Below are 12,660 nucleotides of genomic sequence, written 5' to 3'. Positions count from 1 at the left end.
GAATATTTTCAAGGCAGAGCTAGATAGATTCTTGATAAACAAGGTTGTGAAAATCATGCATCGTGATCCCTGCACCCGTTTACAGGGGCTATCAAATTTAGTACCCTCAGCATTCACCTCAAGTTTAGCACTGAAGTTTAGTTCAGTGGAAATATGCCTGAGCAGATTTTTGCCAAATGTTACTGACCTTGTCAGCTGATATTAATATTTATTGACTGTAAATCATTAACTTAATGCCTTATCTTACCCATTAAAGCAAGTTATATTTAATATATATCTAGTTAATCTGTTTTTACATGCTGAAATCTAATACAATTGTAGACATTAGAATGATGCGGTGACTACATTAAATTGTTGGTTCAATTAGCATTCAATTTGTGACTTTCCCATTGGCATCTAACTTTATTCTGCACACAGTGAAGTCATTTTCATCTTGTGCAATAGTGTAAAATGATAAAAGCAAACCAGCAGCTCATTTTACTTCTCTGCTGACAATTATTTCCATTGAGGTCAAAATTATCACCTGTATGTTTTATGACAGGACAACTTTTATCAATCACTTCATTAGTTGTGTCCAAAAAAATGTGCCAGTTGTATACATCCCAGCTATTGATTGATTTTTATTACAATATAATATTCAGAAAAATATATTAGTTGATAATGCTGTCACTAGTTGATGGGAGAAGCTGATCATGAGATTGACTTTCAGGTCACTAACTCTTTCAGGGTTTTTTTCACTTTTTATTTTAAAGGAATAAAAATACCCTGATACTATCACTCATTTCTTTTGGATTGTGATATTCAAAAATAGGTTTCTGACCACCTCAGGACAAAAAGTTCATCTTGCATGGCGAAGAGATGAAGTGAGGAAATAGTCTCATTTATTTCCTTTTTGTATGAACTCAGGTTTCCTTTCTGTCAGTAAATCTAGTGGACAATGTTTTTTTGATGCCCCACATATGAATTGACCATAACAGAAGCCTTAGGGGAACAGCTTAAAGACAAATCGATGTAAATTGAACATTCAACATACAAGTTAGGAGCAGGAGGAGATTATTTGCCCCTTCGATTGACCTGTTCAAAGCAATACGCAAGCACTCCAACTCCACCTTCTTCTTCTCTGTTAAATGGTTCTTAGTGTCCTGAGTTGGTGATTAGTAGAATGTTTCAGCAGCAGACAATTGTACCACATGAAGCCAACCTAGGCTGCTAAAACCTAGCCTGCACTGTTCAAAGTGAAGGTGAATTTGATTGCAGCAGGTACTGAATCATGGAGGAAGTGAATCTGATCCTGTGAACTTTAGCATTAAAAAGTGGGAAAAGGTAGGCCCTAGCAATATTAGATGCTGCAATGAAGGCCTTGATAAAAGAATTGGAAAGGTGGAGAGATATCCTGTATCTGCAGGGACTCAGAGATGGTGAAGGTATGTGCTCAGAAGACTGTAGTAACAGGTGGAGTTCAATGTCATTAGTCAACCCTCAAGGATCTGGATGGAGTATTGCATGAAGTTCAAGTGATCAAGGTAGCGGTGAATGCATTTGCAAATGCCTTATCCCACCAAGTGCTCCACTGGCCCCAGACAACACTCAGTTTAGCCATCTGCCATTTACTGACATCCCAGCAAGAATACCCAAAATTAATATACTCTACTGCATACTCACATGCTCAGCATGTCAAAAGCAGACCCAAATCCTGGAACTCTTTTCCCAACAACACTTCGGGTGTACCTACATCACATGGCTCTAACGGATCAAGAAGGTGGTTCACCACCACCTTCAAGGACAATTAGGGATGGGCAATAAATGCTAGCCCACGTTTCATAAAAGAATAAATTAAAAAACACACTTCACAATTTGCACACACTACCAGGAATGCAACCATTATAGCCACATTGATTACACAACACCCCACTGACACATTTCCCTCTCTCTTGCAGAAAAGAGAGACACACAACCAAAGACAGGGAGCTATCTGAGGGGAAGAGGTGTACTTGCATGTCCTCACCTGAATGGAGCAGGTTGTACTGGCCATTAATATAATGCACATTGCAGAAGCTGTGGATAGTTTCCTAATGCCAAATCCTCTTGCTCAATTCCCATCTCCTCCTCATCTTATTCTCTCTATTCCAGTTTACATTATATACATCTCAAACTTACCTCTCCCAGCATCTTACCCTTCAGTCCTTTTTCTTTCAGGTACCCAAGGAATACAACCAAGCCAGGCAGTAGAGGAACAGCTGGAAAACGGTGGTGATGAAGATAAACTGTCATTAATTTCACACTCACTGTCACCAGGTCAGGTACTGACATTGCATGTAGTTTTGAAGATAGAAACAGAATCCATGACCTCGATCCTCCCTTCCCAGCCCACAACTTTTCTGGCGTAGAACTTGGAGTAGGAGATGTGCATCGCCGGCCTTGTTCTGGGATTTGCACATGCGCCGGGAACGCACGTGCATCTCTCAGAGCCGGAGAACAGTCACAGGCCAGACTATGCTGGAAACTGATGGAAGGCAGGTAAGTAATTTGAATCTGTTTTTAATATTTTTAAAATGTCTTTTACATTTCATTATCAGGAACTTGCTGGTCCCGATTGAATGTCCCACCTCACCAGGAGTACTTCATTCCAGCGGGGTTTAGAATAGCTCTTCGAGTTCAGGGAGACCTTGCTGAAATGAAGGGAGGGCAATAGGGGGTCCCCCAGAGGGGTCGGGTGGCTGGAGGAGGGGTAGATGTGGTCGGGAGGGGGGTGGTGGTGCCCCCTCGGCATGGATACCTTGGCAGTGCCAGCCTGTGCCCTCTGTCACTGCCCAAGGGGCAATGTGCCCATGCCCAGAGGGCACCTTGGCATTACCCACTGGGCATTAGGGCATGTGGGTGGGGCCTAGGGGTGATCAGTGAGGGTGGGGGTTTCTCGCTGCCACTCTGTGTGGCAATCAGTCTGAGCTGGAGGGAGGCTAGCGATCGGGGGGGGTAGGCTGGTCTGCTTCCTGGGAGTCTGACCCTGGCGGTGGGAATCAGTGGGGGTTGGGAGGTCTGCCAGGGTGAGGGGATCACCACTGCAAGGGAGAGTGGGCTGGACATGGGGGCACTCTGGGGTTGGCGGGAGGGCGGGGTTCAGGGCTGGCCTGGGAATTGTTCTGGGGCCGTGATTGGGCTCAGGATGGCTGCTGGAGAGTCAGCACTTTGGGGGGGGGGGGTCCTGGGCTGGTCAGCGATCAGGCTGGCCAGCAAATTGGGAGCCTGACAGATCAGGACCACTGCACATGCACAGAGTTCCAGAACTGTCAAACCCCGTGCAAATAGGCTCACCCCGGCCCCCTGCCGGGTTTTTAATGAGATTCATAATTGGGATTTCTGCATTGCACAGAGTAGGGAGATTCAAGTGAGAAGTTGAAGTAACAAAACAGTCAGGATCTAGAACAGTTTTCCCGCCAATTCAGTGCATTTGGGAGAATCGTAGCCCATATGTGAGACACCAGAAGGGTAGCCTGCAGCCAGGGCAGGGAACAAAGATGGTGTCAGTTAGTGTCAGCTCAGAGAGCAAGGTAGGATACGATGTCTGCTGCAGAGCACTCCAATAAGAGCTGCGTTGGGACCACTGACAGAAAAAGGTTAACAGATACGCGCAGTGAAATGCATTAGGAAACCTATTAGAAAGCCTGTCCTCAATATAAAGGAGCGCGAGGTGCCCAGCACCGGCCTGGAATAAGACTTTAAACACAACTGGAATCCATCCTTCCCAGCTGAAGCTGGTCCCCAACCCAATCAATACACTTGTAGAACCAAACAAGTTGCAGCAAATATGGTCGATACCTCAATTTCCATTAAGCACCCCAGCTTTCACCAAGTGCCTGAGTACTGCAGCGTACGCTCTCATTACTGTCATGCAAGGTCACCTTACCACAATATAAGCTCAAACTGCTTCATCGTGGATTTCAAGGATTTTGCAGGGTGTTACCACAATGTGTCCTTCGGTAGGTTAATAGATTGCTGAGATGCCATCGTGGTAGAATGGCAGTGGATCCACAAAGTTGCTGTCAGCATTCAGGAAGACAGCATTCTCCCTCCTACCCCTACTCTCTGCCAGTGCCCTTGCTGTTGCCTGACAGCCAGCCAGGCTTGACCTCTGCCATCCATTCTGAGATGATGCAGTCTGAAGCCACATCTTCCAAGCCCCAGGATAGCTCCAGGTCATCCTCCAAGATCGTCTGCAATCCCCTCCTAGATGTCAGCAACCAACCATGGCACAATACTGGGACAGCAAAAGCATACAGAAGACAGGCAGAAAGAAATCCACACAAATTTGGCTGGGAATGTCTGCTTTGTCGTGGCTCTTTTTTCTTCATTGTGGTCAATGACAGAAGACAAGTAAAGATTGGGATTGTTGGTGAATGAGGAATTGGGTCTGCAGTTACTGATCCTACAGTTGGATAAATTCTACACCAGAAAGGGACTTTGTAGGTTGCCTCCTCCCTTTCTCTTCTTCCTCCTCCACTTCTGTTCTCTTACCTTCAGTTATTGATTATATAGGTGCTGTCAAACCCCTACAATGGCAAGCATGCAGCAGACCACAATAAATCCTGAACTCCCCCTGCTGAATACAGCAGGGCTCATCAAAGCAGTGGAAGGGGATTTGAACATACTAAATGTTTTATCATATTTCATGTGGCAGCATCACTTTCATTACCTACATGCTGCGCATGGGTTACACATTAGAGTCATCAATTGATAACCCTTGTTGTCTAATAGCTACCCTTTGGTTTACAATGGTGGGTCAAATGATTGCCGCAGAATGAAAGTATTATGATTAGTGCCAGGATACTAGGCATTGACCTGATGTAGGGCAGAGTTAATGTATGTACGTAAAGAGAAGTGAGTGCAGTGAATGGCACCCTGCAGCATGAAGAGGCCCTTGATTATAACAAAGCCACATGCTGACTTCGCCTGGCAACTGAGCATAAAATATAATTAGCTATCAATATATAGAGGGTGCCAGGGCTGAGTATCACAGGGCTGGTGGGGCGGGGGGGGTTGAAAGGGTGAATGGCTCACTTCCAGATGCAAAGTTGGAATGGAGCCAACCTGTCCCATGTTGGCCTGCCCTGCAGCTATAAAGGGGAGGCTAAGAGAGGGCTGATTGGTATTTCCACCCCTCACTGGCAATAGCAGGAAGAAATGGGGGATTCTATTTGGGAACCACAGACCCTGTTTCCCCAGTCAGCAAAGGGTAGTCCCAAAGTTTGACCCTTTTCTTCTCACTCTTTGCAGAGATTATTTAAAAAATATCCGGCTGCCCATTCCTGCCTCACTGCCCAAATGTTTTATGGTCTGGACAGCATATTATTTATGACCCTTGATTACCTATTTAAATGTGGCAAGTGGGAGGATAAACATTCCTCCCCATGGTCACCATTGCAGCCGCTGGTAATGCTGTCCTTGCCTGACCCTGACGATTTGGTTGTGCCTCAGCCTGGCTCAGATGCATGAATCACTCCTGAATTTCCTGGGTGAATATAATCCCCTGTTGAGCCCTTCTTTCTCCCCATTCCTAGCTCTTCCAGCAGCTTTTCCTTGTCTTGAGCCCTCTATTCATTCTCCAAGTCAAGCTGTATCCCAAGGGGAATACCCACTAGTGCAACCTTGTCTGGGAGCAATTGGTCTGTACGGATGCCTCGTATAATACCTTCAGCATTATTCCCTGTGTAATTCTGGAACTTTAAAACAACTATATAAAGTACCAAGCATTTGTAGAATGGAAGCAAGGGCTGAAGAAATCAGCCAGCAACTAATTTGTAAGCAGCAGTGGCAATAGTGCTGGTGAGGATATCCTTCATGCTGCTAAACGTTAGTTCAGTTGTGTAATGGAAATGAAGACATTAGCTCGAGCATTGTGCTCCAAAATGTCAGTGCAGGTGCCAAATCATCTTTGTACTTCATTGAAGTCATGATTTGCTGACTCTGCATCCTTCACTATTCACACATGAACATCCACACTTATGTGACACCCCAAGAATGGGTCCATGAAAGATATACCATTTTTCAGTTGTAAGAATACTTCAAAGCACCCAAAGAATAGGCACAAACAATTGCACTTTCTTGCTGTGAGATTAATAAATGGGCTTGAATTTCTGCGTACTGATATTTTAGGGAAAAGCTGCTTTTCCACAGTTAACTTTGAATTGAGAAAGCCTATTTTTTCAATAATTAAATTTGTCATATGTCTAGACTGTGATAATGAAACACCATCCAACAGTACGCGTGCCTGCATGATGGTTAACCTTTCTGCAGCAACACCTGGAGGAGATGAGAGGGGATGAGATATGCAAGATTGTGCCGTGACTTTAAGTTAACTTCTGAATTGTCTTCTAACGTATGTGCATGTGTTGAGAATAGGGAAGGTGACATGGGGTAATATCTTATCAGATCTTCTTGACCTGCACATTGAACTTCTTTAAATACTGCACATTTAATTGGCCAGTCAAACACTGCAGCTACTTTTTATTTTGTAACTACTGCTTTGTTAGACGTGGTGAGTGAGAGATTTTGAGGAAATTGGGTCTTGCTGTGAGATGGCATCAGTCGGCCTGATTTATTAAGTCTTGGCACCAGTTTAGAAGAGGAACTGAAATGTTAGTAATGAAAAGATAAAAAGGGGGAAAAATAACTGATATAAATTAACAACAGATCTGCTATATATGCACAGCAGCTATGTCAGCATTGGAAAACACAAAAATTGGGTTCACGTTTTGGGTCTAAACCCTTTGGCTGAATGAGAAATCAGTGACAGACTGGCTGAGATGCAACGAAAATCCTGATTTTGTGCACAAATGTGTTATAATTCTGTTCAGTTTGCATCCTTGTTACTTTGTATGCATGTCATTAATTTTACAATAAGTACTTTAGCCCAAAATAGAGTAGAGCATCGCTTCTGAGAGCATATCAGAATACTGAGCAGTGGTGCCAAGGGGGCATTGGGTGCCCAGGGGTAGGGCCAGGGCATACTGAGGGTGGGGCCTACTGAAGGGGCCATTGGTGGTGAGGGAGGGACCCGCTGCGCACTCTGCAATGGAATCGGTGGGGTTGGGAGGGAGTGAACGATTGGGACTGTCCATGGTGGACAGCCTAAACTGTCATTCAAAGTGGATATAAAATACAGCACCTTCTTGTGTGCTTCTGATGTGCAATGCACCAAAATCACAAACATTACCCTCTAGGTGTTTTGGCAATCTTGTGAAGCACTGGGGACAAACAGCACAGCTGAGCCCAATGCTGTTTTCTCTCCATGCTCAATTACACGCAGGTCATTGAACATCGTTGGAAGCAGAAATCTTTGTAGATTTTTACTTAATGCTTACACTGAGGTCAAAGATGCTAAGAGCATTTATTTTATATTAACCAATTTTCTTCCTTTTCAAACTGTGAGAATTTCTACTATGAATGCTACAAATACCCTGTCATCTTTCACTGCATATATGCTGTAGAAATATATTCAGACGTTCACAGGTACACCAGAATTTAATGTCAAGAGTTCATGTTATGTGTTCATTACAATACTCCCATGGGAATTTGGAATTTGAAGGCAGAGCATGATGGGAATAGCCATAGAAATATTCTTTTATTTATTCATTAGACTTAATTTGTTGACACGTTCCCATCAGAGCTGGGAAGTCTGCAGCGAGTAACTCACTTCCTGACTCCTCAAAGTAATTACCTACAAGGTATTACCTAGGTAATACAAAGTATTACAAGGTATTACCAAGGTATCACCATTACCTACAAGGCTCAAGTCAAGAGTGTGGCATGTACTCTTCACTTGCCTGGATGCGTGAAGCTCCAACAACACTCAAGAAGCTGAACACCATCCAGGACAAAGCAGTCCACTTGTTAGGCACCCACTCACTCCCTCCACCACTGATGCACAATGACAGAAGCATGTACCATCTACAAGATGCACTGCAGTAACTCACAGAGGCTCCTTCAACAGCACCTTCCAAACCCACGACCTCTACCACCTAGAAGACAAGAGCAGCTGATGTATGGTATCACCATTTGCAAGGAGGCAGCAACTCAGTGATATTTTCACTGGACTAGTAATCCTGAGACCCAGAGTAATGCACTGGGGGCCTTGGTTTGAATTCCATCATGGCAGATGATGAAACATGAATTAAATAAAAATCTCATGATTACCATGAAGCAATTGTCGTAAAATCCCATCTGATTTATTAAAGTCTCTTAGAGAAGGAAATCTTCCATCCTTATTGGTCCGGCCTACATGTGACTCCAAACACACAGCAATGTGGTTGTCTTTTATGTGCTTCCAGAATAGCCTAGCAAGCCACTCATTTTAAATACAATTAGGAATGGGCAGTAAGTGCTGGCTCAGCCAACAATGCTCATATCCCATGAATGGATGAAAAAGAAGTTCCCCTCCAAGTCACCTAACACCCTGACTTGAAACTATGTCACCGTTACTTCACTGTTGCTCGGTCAAAATCCCTTCCTAATGGTACTGTAGATATATCTACACCACATGAACTGCAGAAGCTCAAGAACACATCTCACCACCACCATCTCAAGGGCAATAAATGCTGGCCTATCCAGCAATATCCAATCAAAGAAATTCTTAATTTTAACATAAATATGCCTAAATGCCATCATATCAACCTTCATAGAAAATGATTTCATGGAATTACATAGAATATACAGCATAGAAGTGGACCATTCAGAACAACTCGCTTGTGCTGGTCTCCTCCTATTGTATGTACAACACCATACAAAAGTAGCACACAACAGTATTTCTTACTGCATAAAAATTTTTGTTATCAAATCTGATATAACAATTACTTATATGAATAGAAAAGTCTTTTGGTCATTACAAAGGTGCAGCTCAATCATGGAGCAGTAACATATATTTCTAAATATAGAACATAAGAACATAAGAAATAGGAGCAGGAGTAGGCCATCTAGCCCTTCGAGCCTGCCCCGCCATTCAATAAGATCATGGCTGATCTGTCGTGGATCAGTTCCACATTCCCGCCCTCTCCCCATAACCCTTAATCCCCTCGATTATCAAAAACCCATCAACCCACGTCTTAAAAATATTTAGCGAGGCAGCCTCCACCACTTCAACGGGCAGAGAATTCCAGAGATTCACCACCCTTTGAGTGAAGAAGTTCCTCCTCAACTCTGTTCTAAACCGCCCCCCCCCTTTATCCTGAGGCTGTGCCCCCAAGTCCTACTGTCTTTTTTGAGCGGGAAGAGTCTCTCCACCTCTATCCTATCCATCCCATTCATCATCTTATACGTCTCAATGAGATCTCCCCTCATTCTTCTAAACTCTAATGAGTACAAGCCTAGCTTATTCAGCCTCTCCTCATAGCTCAACCCCCTCAACTCCGGTATCAGCCTAGTAAACCTCCTCTGCACTCCCTCCAAGGCCAAAATATCTTTGCGCAGGTGCGGCGCCCAAAACTGCACACAGTACTCCAGCTGCGGCCTCACCAATGCCCTATACAGCTGCAGCAAGACCTCCCTACTTTTATATTCAATCCCCCTCACTATGAAGGCCAGCATCCCATTCGCCTTCCTGACCACCTGCTGCACCTGCAAGCTGGGTTTTTGCGACTCATGCACAAGGACCCCGAGGTCCCTCTGCACCGTCGCCTGCTGCAGTTTTTCGCCCCGTAAGTAATAGTCCTTCCTACCATTATTCCTACCAAAGTGGACCACCTCACACTTGCCAACGTTAAATTCCATTTGCCATTTCCTAGCCCATTCGCCCAGCCTATCTCGATCCTTCTGCAGACTCTCCACACCTTCCGCACAATTTGCCGTTCCCCCAATCTTGGTGTCATCAGCAAATTTCGACACCCTACACTCGGTTCCCTCCTCCAGATCATCTATATAAATGGTAAAAAGCTGAGGCCCCAGCACCGACCCCTGGGGCACTCCACTAGTCACCATCCGCCAATCCGAATAGCACCCGTTGACCCCCACTCTCTGCCTCCTATTTGACAACCAATCCTCTATCCACGCTAACACCCTACCCCCAACTCCATGTCCCTCGACCTTCTGCAATAACCTCTTGTGAGGTACTTTGTCAAACGCCTTCTGAAAATCTAGAAAGACCACATCCACCGGCTCTCCTCTATCCACTGCCCTAGACACATCCTCATAGAACTCCAGTAAATTTGTCAGACACGACTTCCCTTTAATGAAACCGTGCTGCAAGGCTTATTATTGTCAGGATAATGAACAAAGAACAAAGAAAAGTACAGCACAGAAACAGGCCATTCGGCCCTCCAAACCTGCGCTGATCATGATGCCCGAGCTAAACTAAAAAAAACCCTTCTGTCCTTACTCAGTCCATATCACTCTGTTCCCTCCCTATTCATGTACCCATCCAGATGCCTCTTAAATGTTGTAATGTGCCTGCTTCCACCACCATCTCCTCTGACAGCACATTCCAGGCATCCACCATTCTGTGTGAAATACTTCCCCTGCACATCCCACTTAAACTTCCCCCCCCCCCCCCACCTTGAACATGTGACCTATTGTAATTAACACTTCCATCCTAGGAAAAAGCCTCTGACTATCCAACTTGTCTATACCACTCATAATTTTGTAGACATCTATCATGTCTTCTCTCAGCCTCCATCTTTCCAGTGAAAACAATCCTAATTTATTCAATCTCTCCTCATAGCTAACCCCCTTGAGATGGGGCAACATCCTGGTGAACCTCCTTTGCACTCTCTTCAAAACTTCCATATCCTTCTGATAGTTGGTGATCAGAACTGCACACAATATTCCAAATGCAGCCTAAGCAAGATTTTCTATAGCTGCAACACGATTTCCCAACTCTTGTATTCAATGCCCCAACCGATGAAGGCAAGCATGCCATGTGCCTTTTTAATCACCATGGCCACCTGTGTTGCCACTTTTAGGGAATGTGGACCTGCACACCAAGATCCCTCTGAGTTAATGTTCAAAAGGATTCTGCCATTTACAGTATAATTCACACTTAAATTTGATCCTCCAAAATGCAGCACCTGGCGTTTAATTCAGATAAATGCAATCTGCCATTTCTGTTCCCAAGTCGCCAATCTATCTATATCTTGTTGTATCCTCTGACAATCCCCACACTATCAACAACTCCACCAATCTTCATGTCATCTGCAAACTTACTGATCAGACTACCCACATTTTCCTCCAGACCGAACAACAGAAGTCTGAGCACTGATCCCTGCTGAATACTACTAGCTACAGATCTCCATTCTGAACAGCACTCTTCCATCGCTACTCTCTGTCTGCTATAACCAAGCCAGTTCTGTATCCATCTAGCCTGCCCACCCTGAATCCCATGCAATTTTTGTACTAGTCTGCCATGTGCAACCTTGTCAATGCCTTACTAAAGTCCATATAAACTACATCCACAGCCCTTCCCTCATCAATTATCTTTGTCACCTCTTCAAAATACTCAATCAAGTTGGTGAGACATGACCTTCCCCATACAAAACCGTGCTGCCTGTCACTAACTAGTCCATTTTCTTCCAAATGTACATATATCCTGTCCCTCAGTATCTTCCCTGAAAGCTTCCCCCCCTCTGACGTCAGGCTCACCGGCCTATAATTTCCTGAAATGGGTGGGCATGTCACTGATCGATACCTTTAATTATCGCAACATTAGCAGAGTAAGTAAACTAAGAATAATATTCCATTCTGTGCATTTGTCTTCTCCCAATTAATGAACACCAACAGAAGAATTATTTAAATAGTGCCAAATTATTGTCTGTAACACTCTTACTGAGAGAGAAATAATGGTCTGAATTTACCTTTACTGATAACAGTAAGGCTGTCAGCCTCACCAAAGCCAATGATGGCTCCCTCTTCCCCATGCCACCACATATAAATGCAGCTATAAGTATCTGAGAACCAGTCTCCCATCCAATCTCATTCTGACTGCACCTCTTTTGCCAAGAATGGGAGCCAAGCCTAGGACATGCCTAATTTTCCATTGTTGGGTGGGCCCCAGAGGAAAATTTCTGCTGCTCCAATTCCACCAGGAACGGGTAATAAAAAGGAAAAAAAACTACTTTGCTTTTTGAACCTGTTCTGGCCCCCAGCTCCTCTGCTGAATAGATTGATCTGTTGGGAGAGCAGCAATCACCTCCCCTCTGAGACCCACAGTTAAAAGGTGTTAGACTCTGGTGATATTTAGAGCAGAATCTCGCCAATTTCAAGTGACTGTCCTCACTGGTTCCAAAGAACAGGTTAAAATTATAAAATAGGCAGATGGCTCTTAGACAAAATTGTCAGGATATGGGATGTTCCTCTTTCGAGCAGAATAGGAGATTTCATTGAGGCATTTTGATAGGGTAAACAGGAAAAACTCTTTCATATAAAGATCATTCAATAATCAGAGGACATAGTTTTAAAATGATTGGCAAAAGAACCAGAGATGACTTTAATTCTTTTTAACATACAGAGAAAGTTGTTGCAATCTGGAATGCACAAACTGAAATGTTGGCAGAAGCAGATTCAACAATAACATTCAATAACAAGAGTTTGACATGGTTAATATCGTCCCGTTTAATTCCTAGAATTCTTTGGTGGTGGGCGCAATCCTAGAAACGTGGCAGGAAATGGCATGCTGGTATA

This window comes from Carcharhinus amblyrhynchos, chromosome 8 (genome assembly GCF_965287045.1).
Source record: "Carcharhinus amblyrhynchos chromosome 8, sCarAmb.v2.hapA, whole genome shotgun sequence".
Taxonomy (NCBI): Eukaryota; Metazoa; Chordata; class Chondrichthyes; order Carcharhiniformes; family Carcharhinidae; genus Carcharhinus; species Carcharhinus amblyrhynchos.
The sequence above is the reverse complement of the archived record's forward strand: the minus strand, read 5'-3'. Positions refer to the sequence as shown.